This window comes from Haliotis asinina, chromosome 16, assembly GCF_037392515.1.
Source record: "Haliotis asinina isolate JCU_RB_2024 chromosome 16, JCU_Hal_asi_v2, whole genome shotgun sequence".
In the NCBI taxonomy this organism is placed as follows: Eukaryota; Metazoa; Mollusca; class Gastropoda; order Lepetellida; family Haliotidae; genus Haliotis; species Haliotis asinina.
Genome location: NC_090295.1, coordinates 10,199,696 through 10,218,066, shown reverse-complemented (window position 1 = coordinate 10,218,066; position 18,371 = coordinate 10,199,696). Strand labels below are relative to the sequence as shown.

The window sequence follows — 18,371 nt, the reverse complement described above, 5'->3', positions numbered from 1 at the left end:
TAGCCCTGGACTTGTAATAGGGTTTCCTCACGCTTGCTTTACAAATTTTTTTGGAACATACATAATGTTCGTAGAATATACATAATGTGGCTATATGAATATATTGTTCGTATGAACATGGTGTGTTAAATCGTGGGAACATATATCCTGATAATTGTGCAAGTACCATCATCATTATTTCCATCTTCGTGTCAGTAATTATGTACGACGTTGAATACATCGGTTACGTTAAAAACCATAATGTGATTCGTTTGCCTCTTGTTTGTCAGGAATTATCAACTAACATGGCGGCGGTTTGTAAATATTCAAGTCTGGTCCAGACAATCGTTTGACGAACATCGTGAACATCGGTCTGTGCAGTTACCATATGATGGCATGTATCACCCAAGTCACCAAATACCTGACCACTTGATGAAGCTAGTCGTATCGTCGTCTCTTGGTACAAACAGGGGGTGTTGAAGACCGATTCTTACCCGGACCTTCACGGGACCATGATGCAAACGAAGTCTCATTTACTCCGTTCTTTAATCCTAACCTAAATGTAGTGATTGGTTGATTTCCACTACTTCTTACTCCAATAAGTTCTTCTGTAATGTCTTAAGCGTCGGCACCGGAATCGTTCGTGATTTGAATGTGAGTAAATATGTTCGTTTTAGTGTCCCAATACTTATTTCAGCCAACTCAATGCACGAATTTAATCTGAAGTGATTTAGGTTCTTCTCGCTTCTGATGACACCGGCAAGAACACTGAAACTAATAGGTCAATAGGTTTTAAGCACCCCTGCCCTCCGGCAGAATGAAGTTATTATATGATTAATATATTATGTTTAAGTCATCATTCGCAGAACCATAGCAATGACGAAGTATTGGTAATTCATTACAGTGTTAACGATGTTCTACCTGCAAATAATACTGTTTGTGAAGCTTCATGAAGCTTTACAAAGCTTTGATATGAATGACGCAAATAGGACCACAGTTGACGCTCTCAGAGGCATTGCCTGAAATAACAAAATCACTGAGAACTAGTGCTTAGGCTTTTAGCGGCGTTGGTAGATATGACACTAAAATGGCCAAAATCTATCCCAGCTTTAAGAGACATTGTTTGAAATAGCACATTTTGGTCAACCTCTGCTTAGGCTTTCAGATGCCTTAGAACTGATTTTCAGCAATCCATGCTTGTCGTAGAACTGATTTTCAGCAATCTATGCTTGCCTTAGAACTGATCTTCAGCAATCCATGCTTGCCTTAAGACTGATTTTCAGTAATCCCTGCTTGTCATAGAACTGGTTTTCAGCAATCCATGCTTGCCTTAGAACTGATTTTCAGCAGTCCATTCTTGCCTTGGAAGTGATCTTCAGTAATCCTTGCTTGTCGTAAGAAGAGACTAAAGGGATAAGTTTGGTCAGGTTCAGAGGCTTAACTGATAAATGTCATCGTATCCCAACTGCGTAGATCGATGATCAAGATATTTATCACTGGATTGTCTGGTCCAGGCTCGATTATTTGCAGACAGCCGCAATATACCTATAATACAGACGAGTGTGGAGTTAAACCACAAACAAACATGCAACCAAAAAGTAAAACCTTCTGACAGCTCTGTACGCGTTGATCCCACAAGATCTTGCGCCAATAACAGATCACGTGCCCAAGGAAGTTTTGTTTCCTCCTCGATCACTGGATGTCAGTTTCAACGTTATCAATCGCAACTCGCTGGGGAACATACAATTCTTGCAGCCACTATGAGCAACGAGTTAATGTACTTTTGTTCCATTTACAGCTGGGTTGGCACATAGTCACAGCTCTTTGTTCAAGTTTACCGCACGTTGCTGTACTCGCAACTATGTTTTTGCATGTATTCATGTGGCCAGCATCTAGTCATATACCAACGGAGTTGTGGGTTCTTTTAAATGCACAGGGTTTAGTACTGTACACAAGGGGTTGTGACAACACTGAAAGAGTCTTCACTCAAAGTTGACTCCTAAGGTTCATACACATCGTCAATCAGGGGCTCTGTCCCGTCACCCCAAGCTCGCTGGAACACTTGCTTTGCGCTTTATTCAACTCGCCCACCATGCCCCCAATATGCGTGAATGCAGCACTTAACGCAGGGAATGTGTAAAGGATGTAATATAGTTTTATCGCTGTTATGTTCAGAACTCTTCACTACGTGTTAATTATCCTTGACCGACATCACTGTGGACTCATCGTCAACACTTAAATGCCTTGAGATTGCTTTAAATCTCTCCCTTTCCCTTAGCCACATGTCCAGTTTACAAAACAACTATTTTCAAACACAATAATTAATAGTTACTAGTTATTCATTAGAGAGCGAAACGTTTTGATGTGAATCCTTTACACTAAAAATTACGAAAATTTCATCGAGAAAATGAAAGCGATAAAGACATCGATTATTATTATCGACAATTCATTCAATGTCCAAGGCCCAAGAGTATATAAAATATGAAACTGATGTGATATGAAATAATATGACATTGTAATTGGAATTATAATATGAAATTTATTGATTTTAGAGTTAAAATACGAACTATTTCCTGTCCGTTTATCTGATACACAACAATCATCGATACAATATTAAACGATAATAACAACGACAAGTACGAACAAAGTAATTACCTGTTTTCAGAAATTGTGTCCACCTTTGCGTCAGTTTAGAATAACAATTACCCAAGTGTATGCAAATGTCTGCAGTGTGATGTCCTTTGGGTGAACTTTGAATCCCGATTAAGAGGTAAGAGATAATGTTTATTCAACATGATGGACCTGCAGACAGAGAATCTCACTAAGCTGTCTGACTGGGAAGCTTAGAACAGGAGGAAATCCGTCTTTGTGGCATATTAACAACGTTTTACCTATTTTCATGGACACTGCTTTGTTAATACAATATAATGTTATTTTATCACAAAACTGTTTAAAAAGCCGTGGTATGATTTGAATTAAAAATTATCAAACTTCGAATTGCACAAGTCTGGTTCCAGATTTGGAAATGGAAAGGCCGTTACAGAAATTGAGCTCCTCGGAAATGATCATCCCTGCTTCAGTTTTGGAACAACTCTTGTTTCTTGGTTTATTTTCAAATTTGGCCGTTTCATAAAATTTGTGACTGCCTAGGTCCCTTTTTACTTCAAAGTTTCCTTTCACATGCAACTGACACGAACTGCATCTATCGACGACGAAGATCTGAAACAACTGTGCTTCCAATAAGCGCCAATAAATATATATGTATTTCAAAATTTAATGATTGCATATTTCAATATATATTCCTTAAATTATTACTTTAAATTATTACTTGACGGCCATGGTTTGCACGTGTATGTTTGGGTGCTACTGAGTTTGATTTTTTTATGTTACCAACACACACTGAGTAGTTATTTTAATCAAGAGGTCATTAACCACTGTCATTCGACCACTGTTTGGTGATAATCAGTGTCTTATCGTCATGGTGGAAACAGGAATTGGCCAGTACAAAGTAGTCGAACACATGAATGTCGATCGAAACGCTTCATTTTATGTCATCTCCATGGACATTATCTGCAGCGGGATGGGGGTGGGTGAGAACGCTCATGACGTGCCAGGGATTGGCCGTCCTAATGAGATATCCTGTCAACAAGACAATAATAATACTTTTATAGACAATTTATAGACAATATATGGCGTACTTATACACGGTGTGTTTCTCAATACCTCTCCCGTATCTGACATGTATGGGGTAAGAAGGATGGACGCCTACGACAGGACTAAAACAGCTGGTAGCACAAGCTCAGTTGATCCTCTCAACCTTTCTGTGGGAGTTATTGTCTCTGGATGCCACCGAGAACATTTGAGGTACACGTAAAGAGCAATCTGCTGTAAGTCGATCGGCTACTATGACGTCAGTCACGTGATAACAACTCTGCTCATTAACTCTCGGTGGCTTCCGGAATGCGATATACATTTAAAGTTTTTTGCTATTGACATTGACTTTTCAAAGAAAAAAATTAGTTACGTTGCTAGTTTTGATATGCCCTACGATTAATTCACTTGTGCTAGTTTGCTGTATATATGTCCTCATTACTAGAAATGGCTCTTTGCAGTCAACTTTACCGGTGCACGCTTTTTATTATTCAAGAGGTAGTCACTCCAGACATTGGCATTAGTGCTTGAGATACACATCCGTCGTAAAGAGCATGTCGATCTGTTTCTTGTCACGAGGTATTGGTTTTGTCAATGAGTTCATTTATAATTTCAAGCTATGATTGAGATTTCAATACCATAACATTTTCACCTCTCCACATGAATCACAGTTACACTTTGTCCATTCAGAATGAAACTAACTGACATGCACAAAACAACCCCTGAACTTGAACTCACTCTTTCAAGTATTATACAATACCAATTAAAAAGGTGTTTATGATCCTTAAAACAATTCAAATAGATTCTTGCTCTTGTCTAATGCTTTGTTACATTAGTGCTTGTGTAAAGGATGTTTATGGTCTTTGAGAAACGTCGAACAGATTCTTGCTTCCTTCTAATATTGTGTTAAATTAGTGGCTGCGTAAGATTTTCTTTTGCTGTTTGTTACAGGAGAGACTATAGCATGATCCCGACTCCAGCAATACTGTGTGATATGATCCCGACTCCATCAATACTGTGTGACAGATTTTCATTTGCTGTTTGTCACAGGAGAGACTATAGCATGATCCCGACTCCATCAATACTGTGTGACAGATTTTCATTTGCCGTTTGTAACAGGCGAGACTACGACATGATCCCAACTCCAGCAATACTGTGTGACTGATTTTCTTATGCTGTTTGTCACAGGCGAGACTATAGCATGACCCCGACTCCAGCAATACTGTGTGACCGATTTTCATTTGCTGTTTGTCACAGGTGAGACTATAGCATGACCCCGATTCCAGCAATACTGTGTGACAGATTTTCATTTGCCGTTTGTTACAGGAGAGACTACGACATGATCCCGACTCCTGCAATACTGTGTGACTATTCATCTGCTAAACTTTAAGCGATGAAACTCCAAATATGATATGCACATACTTTGACAATCATTTAGTTACAGTCCATATCATTATGTCAAAGAAAACCAACGTTTTGTCTGGAAATAGGAGCTGGCGAATGTATTAGTTCTTACACCACAAATTCATACTTTGAACTCTGAACATTTTCTTCCTGTTTATACCAAGGACTAACATATCAATCGTAGCAAATAATATCACGGCCAAATAGTCCAAATCTATATGGATAAAATGTATTTCAATTCAAAATACACGCAAGAAAACATATATAAACATTGGGGCAAAACAAAGGTTACAGAGAATTACGAATTACTTAAAATACTTTTACGAATAAAAGAAGTTTTGAAAGTTTGCTTATTTGATATGTCCATTTAACTATCTCTTATTCGGAACAAAAATTGACTTTCAAAGATAAGATACCACGAGCAGTAGCAAATTATAATTTTTTTCATTTTAACTTTGAAATCAAATTACAGCATCAGCCGTCTGCGAAATATACGTTTTTTAGCTTGTAAAAGTTTTAAGTTAAGTTATAGGAAATATACTTATATAGAAACATTCTTCTGGTGTTGATATCGTGCTAGTTCATTTGATATTGTTTACATAAAATCGTTATTTTTACAGTTTAAAATCAATCAAATCTGTAAGGCATCGTTTGCAGCTCTTCACAAATGCAACATTTCACCATTTTTAACGTATTGCAGACTAAAGTTTTAGAATCAGTGAGTGAGAGAGTGAATGAATTTAGTTTTACACCGGACTTAGCAACATTCCAGCTATATGGCGGCTGTCTGTAAATAATCGAGTCTGGACCAAGCAATCCAGTGTTCAACAGCATGAGCATCGATCTGCGCGATTGGGAACCGATGACGTGTCAACCAAGTCAGCGAGTCTGACCACTCGATCCTTTTAGTCACCTCTTACGACAAGCATAGTCTTTTGAAATCAGAGATCAAGAATGGAATGTATACTGATGTACAGAAATAAGAGAACGTCAAGATACATGAATTAATTCCGATGTAAATGAGAAAGAATACCGACGAGGCAACCATCCTTGCTGTAATGCCCATTCATATTGCATGACTAATTTTTCGATCACATAGTTCTGCACCAAATATCTTTAACGATGAAGATAAGTGATGGTTAAGGCACCATGACAACACGCTTTACTCCAAATATCAGCAGAAATATTTCGGAGCGCTGGAGTGTGTTTATGAAATTACCAAGACGTAATGTGCCTCCCCGTCAGGAAATAACTCAGGAATTGACTTCAGTTTATTACCTAATGAAAAAGTAAGAGATGAACTAAAACAACTCCCAAATAACACCAAGCGTTCATGTACTTTTTTAATTAATTTGAAACAAAATAGGTTTAACTTAAAAAAATATGTCAAAATTCAATGCATAAAATTGATTCCTAATCGTGTCTTTAAAAGAAATAAGATAATATGCAATATGAAAAAAACACTTTAACTGAAATCTCTTCCATTGTGTTATTTGTTCAACATGTGAACTCTTTGGAAACACGTGTACAGTTTACAAATAATATGGTCCCCAGAAAGAGCTGTAAGCATTCACATTACCATTCCAGACAGCCTCTGTATGACATGGAAATGTCAAGATCGGTTACTAAATCCCTCATGCATTTTATGGGTCTCGTGAATACAATACGGCTCGCTCATTATTCATAGAAATGTCATCAAGGTGGACATTTACGGCGGTGATTCCCTGAAATGGAAAGGTGACGAGAAATAGGGTTAAAAGGGTTCGGACAAGGGCACCTTAAATCGACATCGTTGACGATCAGCTGAAGCGGGAAACTGTATATTTCAATTGCAACAAACCGATGTATGCTAAAAAAAAAGAGAAAATACGTCCACAACAAAATTTAGCTGCGCACATTTGTTGTTGTCATATGTTTTACATAAACATTAACAGATTTAGAATATAGGAAAACCATGTTCTATGGATAGTCAACTTCTTGGTGTTTCGGTGTTAGTATCTGTTAGTATCTACACCGAAATGCGCACCCATTGCAATAAAGAAGTTGACTGTCCATAGAACTTGGTTTTCCTTCATCTATACAACTTTTAAAATGCCGTCCAAAGAAGATTTAGAATAATCTCATGTTCAAGTCCGAAAATATACGCTGTCGGCTTTTCAAATACGATATTACTTGAACAGAAGCGGACATTTTGAACACGGAACACGGAACACGGAACCAAATCAAAATTGTACGTACAGTAATCTACAGTTCTACTGAACCACAAAAGGTAGTTCGTTGTAACCGCACATTCGACCATAATGTTCAAAGTGAGTGAGTGAGTTTAGTTTTACGTTGCTATTGACACTATTCCAGCAATATCAGGGCGGGGAACACAAGGAATGGGACTCACACATAGTGTCCATGTGTGAAATCGAACCTGCGTCATCCACGTGACGAGTGAACGCTTTAACCAGTGGGCTACCACACGGACCCTACATAATGTACTGAGAGTGGCCGTTTATTATATTGACCGTACATACGCAGTAGCGAACGGTTCAAGGTTGTTTTTTCACCTTTTCGCAAGGGCGATGGGGCAGCCTAGGGGTTGAAGAGTTCGATCGTCATATCGAAGACCCGGGTTCGATTCTCCTCATGGGTACAATGTATTAAGCCCCTTTCTGATGTCCCCCACCCTCCTACGTGATATTGCTGGAATATGTGAAACCCAACTCACTCACACACCTTTTCGTGACAACCTGGTATCATCAACATTCCATAGTGATTCCTGAACACATGCCCTGTCTTGTATCGCAATCCGGCAATCACTGGCTTGTCTAGTCCAGCCTCGATTTATTTACAAACAATACTGTACAGCTACAATTGCGCTGAAAACAAACATATACTCCTGTACTGACAACTGTACAGCAGAGCGTTCTTTTGGAGGTGGAAAAGGGTTTTTCGCTGCGTGATGACACCAGGTGTTCACCAAAAGGTTCTTATCTTCCAACACGAGCGCCGCTCACAACATCAATAGACAAGTAAGTATTTCTTTCTGTTCTCTTCCCTACACGACAGTGAGTTTCTGGGGTGGGGGCACTGGAGAATGGCCATATACACGAAAGGAAAATGGTAATATCACATCAATTCGTTTATCAGCATAGTACTTTGAAATGAGCCCGCAGCTTCGTCAAGGTTATATTAATAAAGACCTCACTTAAAATGTTTTATGGCGTGGAGGAGACGTCCAAAATTCATTTGCAAGATCGATGCCCGATGTATTTTCTTTCTGGATTGAATCATATGCAACAGTTATTTTTCAGGTCAGCAGCTGATTGACATTCGCGAGTTCGACTGCTTAAACTGGTTATCTTTTAGCGACCATCTGGTGTCATCAATGACTTTGTTTGGGGAATATGTTCTCACAATATTGTCGAATTCTTGCAAACGTGCAATCAACAAGAGTTCTTATGAATATAGATCATATATGTAGGTTACCTGTGACGTCACACATTCGCCAAATATTCCTTGAACATCTTTGACCAGTCACCAAGCTGCTAAATGGGGATTTCTTCTGTAACGATCCAGATTCGTTTTGAATGCCTCGGGGGAGTTGTGAGGCCTAAATCTTAATGATATCAGAGTTCAATTCCCCTGACCAAATGGTTAATGTCCCTGGAAATTTTAAAACTTATTTTGCTAAACCTTCTAATCTAACGAGATTGATAACTTTGGAATGTGTTCTATATCACCGGCTATAACTAGATCCTTTACATCCCAGCTCGTCCACTTGACAAAGTCATGATTCCGTCTAATTTAGCAGGTTTAAAGAGAGATCAGACTGTACTCAACTGCTTGTTACGGCGAACACAGTTTGCTATTCTGGAAAAAAACATACTTCCACACTTAAGGAAAGTGCTCAGTGTATATAAAATATAATTGCCATGCACATGTTATAACAAGGGTTCCTCTTGTTGTGTTGTGTTCTCAATACGCTGCCAGGGGGCTTATGGCAAACATTAGTATGGCAAGTTAAAGTGTTGTCATGGTAACTCAGCTGAGATGTGTGTAAACAGAAATTGTATGTGAGGGAATTAACGTTGCATGTGTGGCATCTTTGTGTCAAAAAAAAAGTTTTGAATTTTATTAAAATACGAACATGACTATACAATCATATTTTCAGTTCACTGACTATAATGGTAAGTATAAGTGTTATGTAACCAACATCGGCATAATTTCCATCTTCTCAGTTTATTCGTCTGCGGGATTTTTTTGTCCGACGTTGTATGCGTTGGTTACGATGGAAACCTTCATGCGATTTGTTTGTTGTTTGGCGGGAACTATCAACTAGTATGGCGGCGGTCTGTAAATAATCGAATTGGGACCAGACAATCGTTTGTTGAAGATCGTGAATAGGTCTGCGCAGTTAGGGTACGATGACATATGTCAACTAAGTCAGCAAGCCTGACCACCTGATCCCGTTAGTCGCCTCTTACAACAGGCATGGGTTGCTGAAGATCGATTCTAAGGCGGTTCTTCACGGACCCATGGTGTGAATGAGAAGTAATATTCACTCCGTTCGTTAATCAGACCGTACACTTAGCAGTTGATTGATTTACACAAGCCCTTACTCCAGTAACAACTGTAATATCTGTAGTGTTTACACCTTGAGTTATTCCAGCTGTATGGCGGCGGTCTACATATAATCGAGTCTGGACTAGACAACCCCGTGATAAACACCATGAGCATCGATCTGCACAAATGGGGACCGATGACATGTGTCAATCAAGTCAGCGAGCCTGACCACCCGATCGTCTCTTACGACAGTCATGGGTTTAGGATCTTCACGAGTCCTCAGTGTAAGACTATAACGACGCACTCCAGCCAGTACGGTGGCACTCTGTGAATAATCGGGTCTGGATCAATCCAGTGATTGATACAATGAGCATAGGTCTCCGCAATTGGGATACCATGAAAACAAGCCTGACCATCCCATTCCTTTCGCGGCATCTGTAGACAAGTGCGGGTTGCTGATTTCCAAATCCAACCCGGATTTTCACGGGTTACTGATGTGATTTAGCGAATTGGTAAAGCACAACTCAACCTTTGCATGACTGAAAAACATGTCCAACGTTCCAGACCCAGTCAGCAGAATCATCAGTAGTGACGGCGGCTTGCAAACAATCAAGACTAATATGTCGATCCCTTCATTTACTCGCAAAGCCACTTAACATTACAAGACGCAAGTAACTGCAATCCTATCCAACATATAATTACCATGTATTTTTATATCACACATTGTGGACATACTGTGAGATTCCGTCTCGGAGACGTCAAATAAGCTCCGAAAATCACATTAATCTGTCTCGGTGAAGGTTAATTTTGTAATTTCGCCTTGAATGCAATAAGTCTCTTGCGAGTCCTCTCCGCAACACATTCTTCAGTTCTCATTGAAGAATCATTGCTCTATATTTGTTAATAAGCTACGCGGAAAACGCGAATGGAAGACATCAAACAGTGCGGATCAATTTCCAGATCTCTATAGGACATTATTTCTCATCCTGATATATCCAAGTGACGTCGGTGCCCATTCACCTCAGTTATTTGTAACAGTTTGACGAGATAACAATCATTATCCTATTTCACTGAAGACGCTTGAATCAGTACGCCTCTTGCGTAAATGGTTGTTTATGTGGTAGCTCAGGTACATGTTTCAAGTAATACGGTTAATTAAACTGCATGGCATCAGAAAAATACAAAACAATACGAAAATCATAAAACACAAATTGTGACGTTATCACAATAATCCAAACGAAGACCATTTCCAAACGCATCAGAAATATGTACCAAAAGATGGGCCTATCTTAGGATTCCGACGATATCAAGAGCATCTGTTTATTAATCACTATCAACTAGAGATCATGGAGATATATATATATATATATATATGTATGTATGTATGTATGTATGTATGTATGTATGTATGTATGTATGAATGATATTTATTATCAAGCATTGTTTTCTTGAAAACGGCGTAGGGTCAACTCCGAAACGTCCATAAGGAGTGATCCTCTTTATCACACCAGCTTATGAATGCCACTTAAAGAAATAAAAAATGGAACGGACGCCATGACTGTCACTGAAGAGTCTGATAAGGAAATGTGTTATGCAAGACATGTATAAATCGCTTTGGGGGTTTTGTGAGACATTGAAATGTTGTAACTTTGATCGAATAACTTTAAATAGAATTTGAACGGCAGTTGTTTAACATGCTCGTAAGAAGCGGAAGCTCGCTTGTACCTCAACGTAAACAACAAAGGCTAATGGTGATGGATCGTGGTGAATAATGGGAAAGTTGTTTGATGGTGGGTTTATGCCTGTAAGCGTTGCCGTGGTAGTTGTAGTAGCTGCCGTTGTCGTGGCAGTTGTAGTAGTTGCCGTTATGTTAAAAGTTTCCTCCACAAAATATACTGGACAAAATTAGTAAGGGATATTGGTATTTTCATAATTGATATTTCATCAGTGTGCCAGTGAATGATTAGGTCATTATTCATAAGTTCAAAATTTACACAAATCCCTAACTATTTTTGTCCAGTATGTGAAAATATTTCACACGCGTCTTCTGCATATTGCCTGCTGGTTATTGGAATGATACCAGAAGGCAGTGAAGGCGTAACTTAAAGAAGAGCGATGGGTAGCCTAGTGGGTAAGGTGTTCGCCCCGTTACGCTGAAGATCCGAGTTCGATTCCCCGCATAGATCAATGTGTGAAGCTCATCGCCAGTGTCCCCCGTCGTGTTACTGATGTACTATTGCTTAAAGCGACATAAAACTAAACTCTCCAACTCAAAACTGAAGACTTTTTTTGATAAAATAACGCTGACATAACTTACATCGAAGTTGAACATTTGAAGATATCATTTATACCTGGCCAAATGTAACACATCACAGACCTACACATATGCTTATAAACAGGACATTTAAGGCGCAAAGGACTCGTCAGTGTCCATTTATCTATTTTCCATGGCATGACTCCTCCAAAGAAGAACACTTTACAGTGCAACCTACAGTTCAACCAGGTGGTGGCATATCGAACTGGATGAAGTGTTTACTCGTTACACCAAAAGTCCGGGTTCGATTCGCTACATGAATTTAGGCTTGACTACACTCGTGTATAATTTGTGAGTTGAGATCAACGCTGTTCAAACCGTCATTTCAGTCATACCAAAACCTGTAAAATTGACGTTGAGTAGTTGGGTGAAGCCCATGACTAAAGGATGCTGCCTGACAGACCAAGGGTAAATATTCAGGCGGTTCAGGGATGACAAGTGGATGCTCACTCTGATGAAGGGCATGCTTCAGAGCCTGGTGAGACGCAGCAACTTACCCATACAATCCCTACCTTGATCTGTGAAATAAATATCCAATAGACAAACAAACAGACTTGAATCAATAGCTGACATTACGAAGAACGAGAATAGACCATCCTAATAATCACACGACATCTCCACAAAATGGAGAGTTCCTTCAAAAAGTCAGACCAAATAACTACCTTATATTTGTGGTTTATGAGAAATAAATTTCGTTTCTTTCAAACTGCTTTGTTGTGATCGAAAAAATATACAAATTACAAACTATTAAAAGACATATAGTTTTCTCAATATGCTTGTTATTACAATGCTATGATCAAACAGGTTTATTAAAGTTCTGTGATCGAAATAGTAGTACTTATTGAACTGACCTTATTATTGCTGTGAGTAAATAAGAGTAAAAGCCATTACTTTTGTCAGGTCCTTCCTTGAACCGTGTCTCTATATGCATTCAAGTGTCATCGTGTTTTAGTTTGTCTTTTTGTTCCCCAGCAGTTTGTATTTTTGCCTAGTTATCACCTTCAAAGCATTGGAATCTTGGTCAATTGAAGGATCCAACAATACAGGACGTAAGACACAGATGGCTGCAGTATTTATAGACTGTAGAGTCCAAAGAAGGAAGAAGAAAAAGTTAGATAATGTCGACATTTACACAGAAACCAGATTTCTAAGGCCTCAGGAGATCAATCATGGGAAAGTTCACACACTTCTCCAAGCTGGTCATTTCCTGATTAAGGAAACTTAGTGAAGGGAAATATGGACTTAACGGCTTGGTTGACCAATACTGATGGACAGCGGGACCGTCTCATATATTCAGTCTTGGACAGGGTTGACAACTCCCCTCTGATGGACACATCGTATGATCGTCCGTTTTGAGAAATCGACAAAGGGCAATAATATGTATTGATCAGTACTGTAGGAAGTTTTATTAAAAAATAACCACCTTTCATATTTCTTTCACCTTCACATGAAACGTGCATTAGATTAAAAATGTTTCGTCAGTTAAAATGTTCAAAAACGTTGCTCTTAAATGTCCTTATCATAAAAAGCCGTTCTATCCCGGTCGTTTGAACGGTTATTAACCATCCAGTGCTGGTTAAACAAATGTGCACGGATGGAAGGGATGTCTCATGCTCAGCATTTCTCTTTGTACTGGTGGGGATAACCTCGTTGTTAAAGCACTCACACGTCACGCCGATGACCCAGGTTCGATTCCCAGTATGGGCGCAATAAGTGAAGTCCATTTCTGCTGATATTGCTCAAATCGTGCTTAAATCAGCTTAAAACTAAATTCATTGACTGATTTTTCAGAAGATTAAAGATCTAAGACAGAGACGGTTTTACTGATAATTATGGGAACCCTCTTACTGTATTGTAGGCTCATCAAATTATTGCAAAATATGCATTTAACCCTCTAAACCCATAGACTGAGCATCCTATTTCTGTAACCTAATACGTGTTGTCAACTTCAACCAGCAAGCATTTGAAGCTTTGATTATGCGCCAACATCGTCTACGTTAATTAGTTAGAAGCGTGTTGTCATGAAGTCCGCCGAAATCTTAGAATATAAAATGGAATTGTTTAGATGTCACTGGTATTGAAAGCTGTTTGCAGAACACCGTCATACAGATGACACATTGGTAGGTGTACCCTTAACCAACCACCAGAGTCTTATGTTTATTACATAGCTATTGGCCTTACGACAGCAGTACCGTCGCGCAATACGGCGAGGTTTGGCGAATTCCGCATTGTTCTCTGTATTGCAGGGCTGCCGGATCGTGGTCATTCGAAAGACGGTGTTATTTCACAAGTGAGAGCGTGTCAAATGTTATTAGGATTAAAATATTTTGTAATCAGAATTGGCACTTGATCCTATGACTTGCGGCGGGTGAATGCGATCCAATGTTTGCGTGGAACTTCCTTGAGAGCAGTGATACGCATGTCAAGGTAACTTCAATGCGGAAGTTACGAATAGTAAGGTTTGGATGTTATTAAGACAGTTTGCGCCGTTAAAATGTTTATGTCGTAAATCAACTACGTCGCATTTGTACATGCTGAACATGAACATGATATGACGGGGCAGAAAAACTGTTGTAGCGAGTTTGGTACGGCTGTGAACGACAGCATACGAAGCGGCTTCGTGTGATCTTGTGCTGGAGTGAGTGAGTGAGTTGGGTTTTACGCCACTTTTAGCAATATTCTAGCAATATCAAGGCGGGTGACACGAGAAATGGGCTTCATACATTGTAACCATATGGGGCATCGTAACCCTGGTCTTAGGCGTGACGAGCGAACGCCTTACCCACTAGGCTAAACCAACACCCGTGTTGTGCAGGAATACGAGCTGTAATACGCCCTTTTCCGGTGTCGCTTTTTCTCAGATCTACGTGCCAAATACGACTGAAGTATGTATAAATATTTGGCCCCGAGACAAGAAACTTTTACGACATTGGAAAGAAATGCTTCTCTAATTACTCGTTTGTCAGTCGTAACCCGAAGGCAGTGACATATTTATTATTTCAGCGCTAAAGTAGTACGTAGGGAATTATATGTATCTACCAAACAGGTAGACTATGACAAGCTGCTGTCATTCAGACAATACACTGGGGTTCCGCAACGCCACATATGGTGTGATACATTGAGTGAGTTTGGTTTTACGCCGCACTCAACAATGTCCCAGCTATATGGCGTTGGTGGATGATAGAGTCTGGACCAGACAAACCAGTGATCAAAGGAATGAGCATGGATCCACCAAATGGGATATGATGACATGTGTCAACCAAGTCAGCGGGTCTGACCACACGATCTTGTTAGGCGTCCCTTACGACAAGCATGGGTTACTGAAGATCAATTCTAACTCGAATCTTCGCGGGTTAGGTGTGATAAAGAACTATACAATGTTGACCACCGTCTATATACATACGGTGCTGCTAAGTGTTGATCTCTAATCATAAGGCCCGAGGATGATTCAGTACATGCTCAAGAGTACAATGTGAGAGGTCCATTCTCCCGTGATATTGCTGACAACCAGGTTCCCCTCAAGAGGGCTATTAACATTGGGTTAAGATGCAAGGGAGATCGGATAATCGTACTCTGGTAGAGATTTTTCCGTGCAAATACCAAGTCACATTAGACAGTGTGTAGTGAGATATGGCAGAGAGTTTCAGTTACAATGACCTAATGTGTAGATTCACCGTTCGCAGGTCACACTGAAGACCTGAATCTCTCTCAGAGTGTCGTATATCGAATATTCATGTGAGGTATTGTGAAGCAACACTGATATGACCTGTCCTTTAAAGACGCACTGAGTGACTATTGTTTAACACCGCATCAACAGTATTATAATTATACTAAGCGCCGCATCAGAAGTATTAAAATCATACTAAGCAGTATTAAAATTATACTAAGGACAAAACATAAATAATACAAACATTACATACTATAACCATTAAAAATTACGATTTGGAAAATATCGCAATTTTAACAAATGAAAATAATTATTATCAGCAAACTGAAACCAAAAGTATTAAAAGTGATGTTGAAAATGTTCATCTCAATTAAATATCACAAAGGTTCGACAAGGATTGTTTAAATTAGGCGTTTAGATTAAATTAGTTTAAATTAGTCATAGCGATGAATGTCAGCGAAGTATCGTTTCGAATATATCGATAGAAGACGTCTGCTTTTTATAACATAGTTTGTGCACATATTAAGGTATCAATTATACAACAATTATATAAAGGCTAAACTCTGCACAGGATAAGTTCCATTCATACATTTCTCCAGCATTCTTGACCTTTGGTCACTCACTTATAACAGAAAAATAGTTTCAGTCCGTCATTGGATATGTTGTATTTGACTGGGTTTAGATAAAACACAGTCACTCTGACACAAATAACGAAACGTTCATGTTTCATAATCCCATACACTCACGAAAGACTTAAGTTTACAAGCAAGTATGTGTTGAGGTGTGTTTAAGAATTTATTTCGTCTATTGAGATATCTAGATGTGTGACATGTTCCGTCTGTACCAGCAAGATAATATGATACCTCCGTGGAAATGGCAGTCTACACATGTGATAACACGTATATTAGTTCATGTACAAAATATCCCCTCACAATCGATTATTCTTTAATTAAGAAACATTCAGTACCCCTCTTAAAACCTAAAACTGTAGTCTCACATTTAACATACGAAAACATATCTGTTAATTCATTTTAAACTAATTTTTAAAAGTAAAATATCATATTTGCTGAAGTTTGATTTCTTTAAGAAACTGAAGCATATTCAATGTTCCTTACAAAGGAATAAGCTACAGTCATTAAATTAATTACGGCAAAATCCCGCGTTACCTTGTCAGGTGAAAAGTGCCGGTATTAATATTAAAAAATTAATGTATTATATTGTATTAAAGAACATATAAACTCATTTTGAAAATAATACAAAAGGTCTGTTCCCTTTAAATACCTGTGCTATACAGGGAAATAGTTTGTAAATGTTACCTTATAGTCGGCGTAAACGTAATCTTCATCAGCTATACTCCTCGCCGCCACACAAGCCCACAACGTCACGCAACACAGAAGAAACCAACAAAAAGTTCTCGTAGAGGCCATTGTTAAGGCGTGGAAAGTCTTCACAACTGTCTAGATACGCCTGGTCCTAAAATGTGGCAAGGATTCCCCTCCGATCTCACACTCAGCAGCTGGGATCACATTTCAAGAAGCCAGAAAGGCGTGATATAGCAATACAGAGGAGTTTGTACCCTGTCTGAAGATCAATACTGTGATACAGAAATACTAGTTATTCTGAAGTCCCCTGTTGACTGCTTGCTAGCCCACCTAACACTACCTTAGTTATAAGAGGGTGTGCAATGTTACGGGTTGCCCAATATAGATGTAGGCACGCCCACGGGTTGTATTGAGAATTAAATGAATCAATGGTTTCTGTTGTTTCGGGGGAGCATTGATCATTGGTTGATTGGAGACAGGTTGATGAGGTCGCTTGGATTGGACACTATTGTGTCAAATAGAAACATAATGGCTTGGCCGATGGTGGGTGTCAGCCAATGGGAAGTCATCTCCACCAAGCAGATAGTGGTGATGCAATACCTTCACTGTTTGGGCCTTATGCTATGAAAGCTGCGACGTATTTTAAGGTGCTGCGTCTGATTTAGGAGTTACATGATGGAAACAATTCACACAGCGTTTACTGATGTTAGATGTGAGTGCATTATGCTGATGCCAGCTGTGCTTTGTACTGACTCCCTATGCGTGTATGCTTTGTACTGATGCCGGGGTATGCGTGTTCGCTTATGCTGATTTTTACATACGAGTTTAATGCTGTGCTGCCTGTACACGAGTGCGTGCTTCGCACTGAACCCTGACTATCCTTGTCGTTTTGACTTGTGTCTCTTCATACGAGTGGGTGCCCTATGCTAGTGCTTGACAATATGTGCGTCCGATGTCTGTTTACGATAGTGTGCTTTGCACTACTGCCCGTATATATGTGTTGGCTTTGTAATGGCACCTGCATACAGACGTACACTTTGTACTACTGCCAACAGATGGTGGCGATGCACTCTCTTGTCTCTTGCTGTGAAAGCTGCCATATATTTTCAAAGTGCAACGCATGGCAAACATGCTTTCTACTATTGCCTTTGTGTGAGCACGTGCTATGTACTAATGTCTGAATGTGAGTGCGTGGTTTGTACCACTGTCTGTATGTGAATGTGTGCCTTAAACTACTATCTGTATGTGAGTGGGTGTTATCTACGACTGTGTGCATGTGAGTGTGTGCCTTGCACTACTGCCTGAATGTGAGTGCGTGGTTTGTACCACTGTCTGTATGTGAATGTGTGCCTTATACTACTATCTGTATGTGAGTGGGTGTTATCTACGACTGTGTGCATGTGAGTGTGTGCCTTGCACTACTGCCTGAATGTGAGTGCGTGGTTTGTACCACTGTCTGTATGTGAATGTGTGCCTTAAA

General features: G+C 39.4%; 1 long non-coding RNA gene across 1 annotated transcript in view; it reads right to left on the bottom strand.

Moving 5' to 3' along the window:
- The window catches only part of LOC137268296 (uncharacterized), a 53,700-nt gene extending 36,452 nt beyond the window's left edge, over nucleotides 1–17,248 (bottom strand). Inside the window, exon 1 of the long non-coding RNA XR_010955025.1 lies at nucleotides 16,886–17,248. This is a non-coding gene — a long non-coding RNA (uncharacterized lncRNA). The remainder of the gene's footprint in view (nucleotides 1–16,885) is intronic.
- Between the last annotated feature and the right edge of the window lie 1,123 nt (nucleotides 17,249–18,371).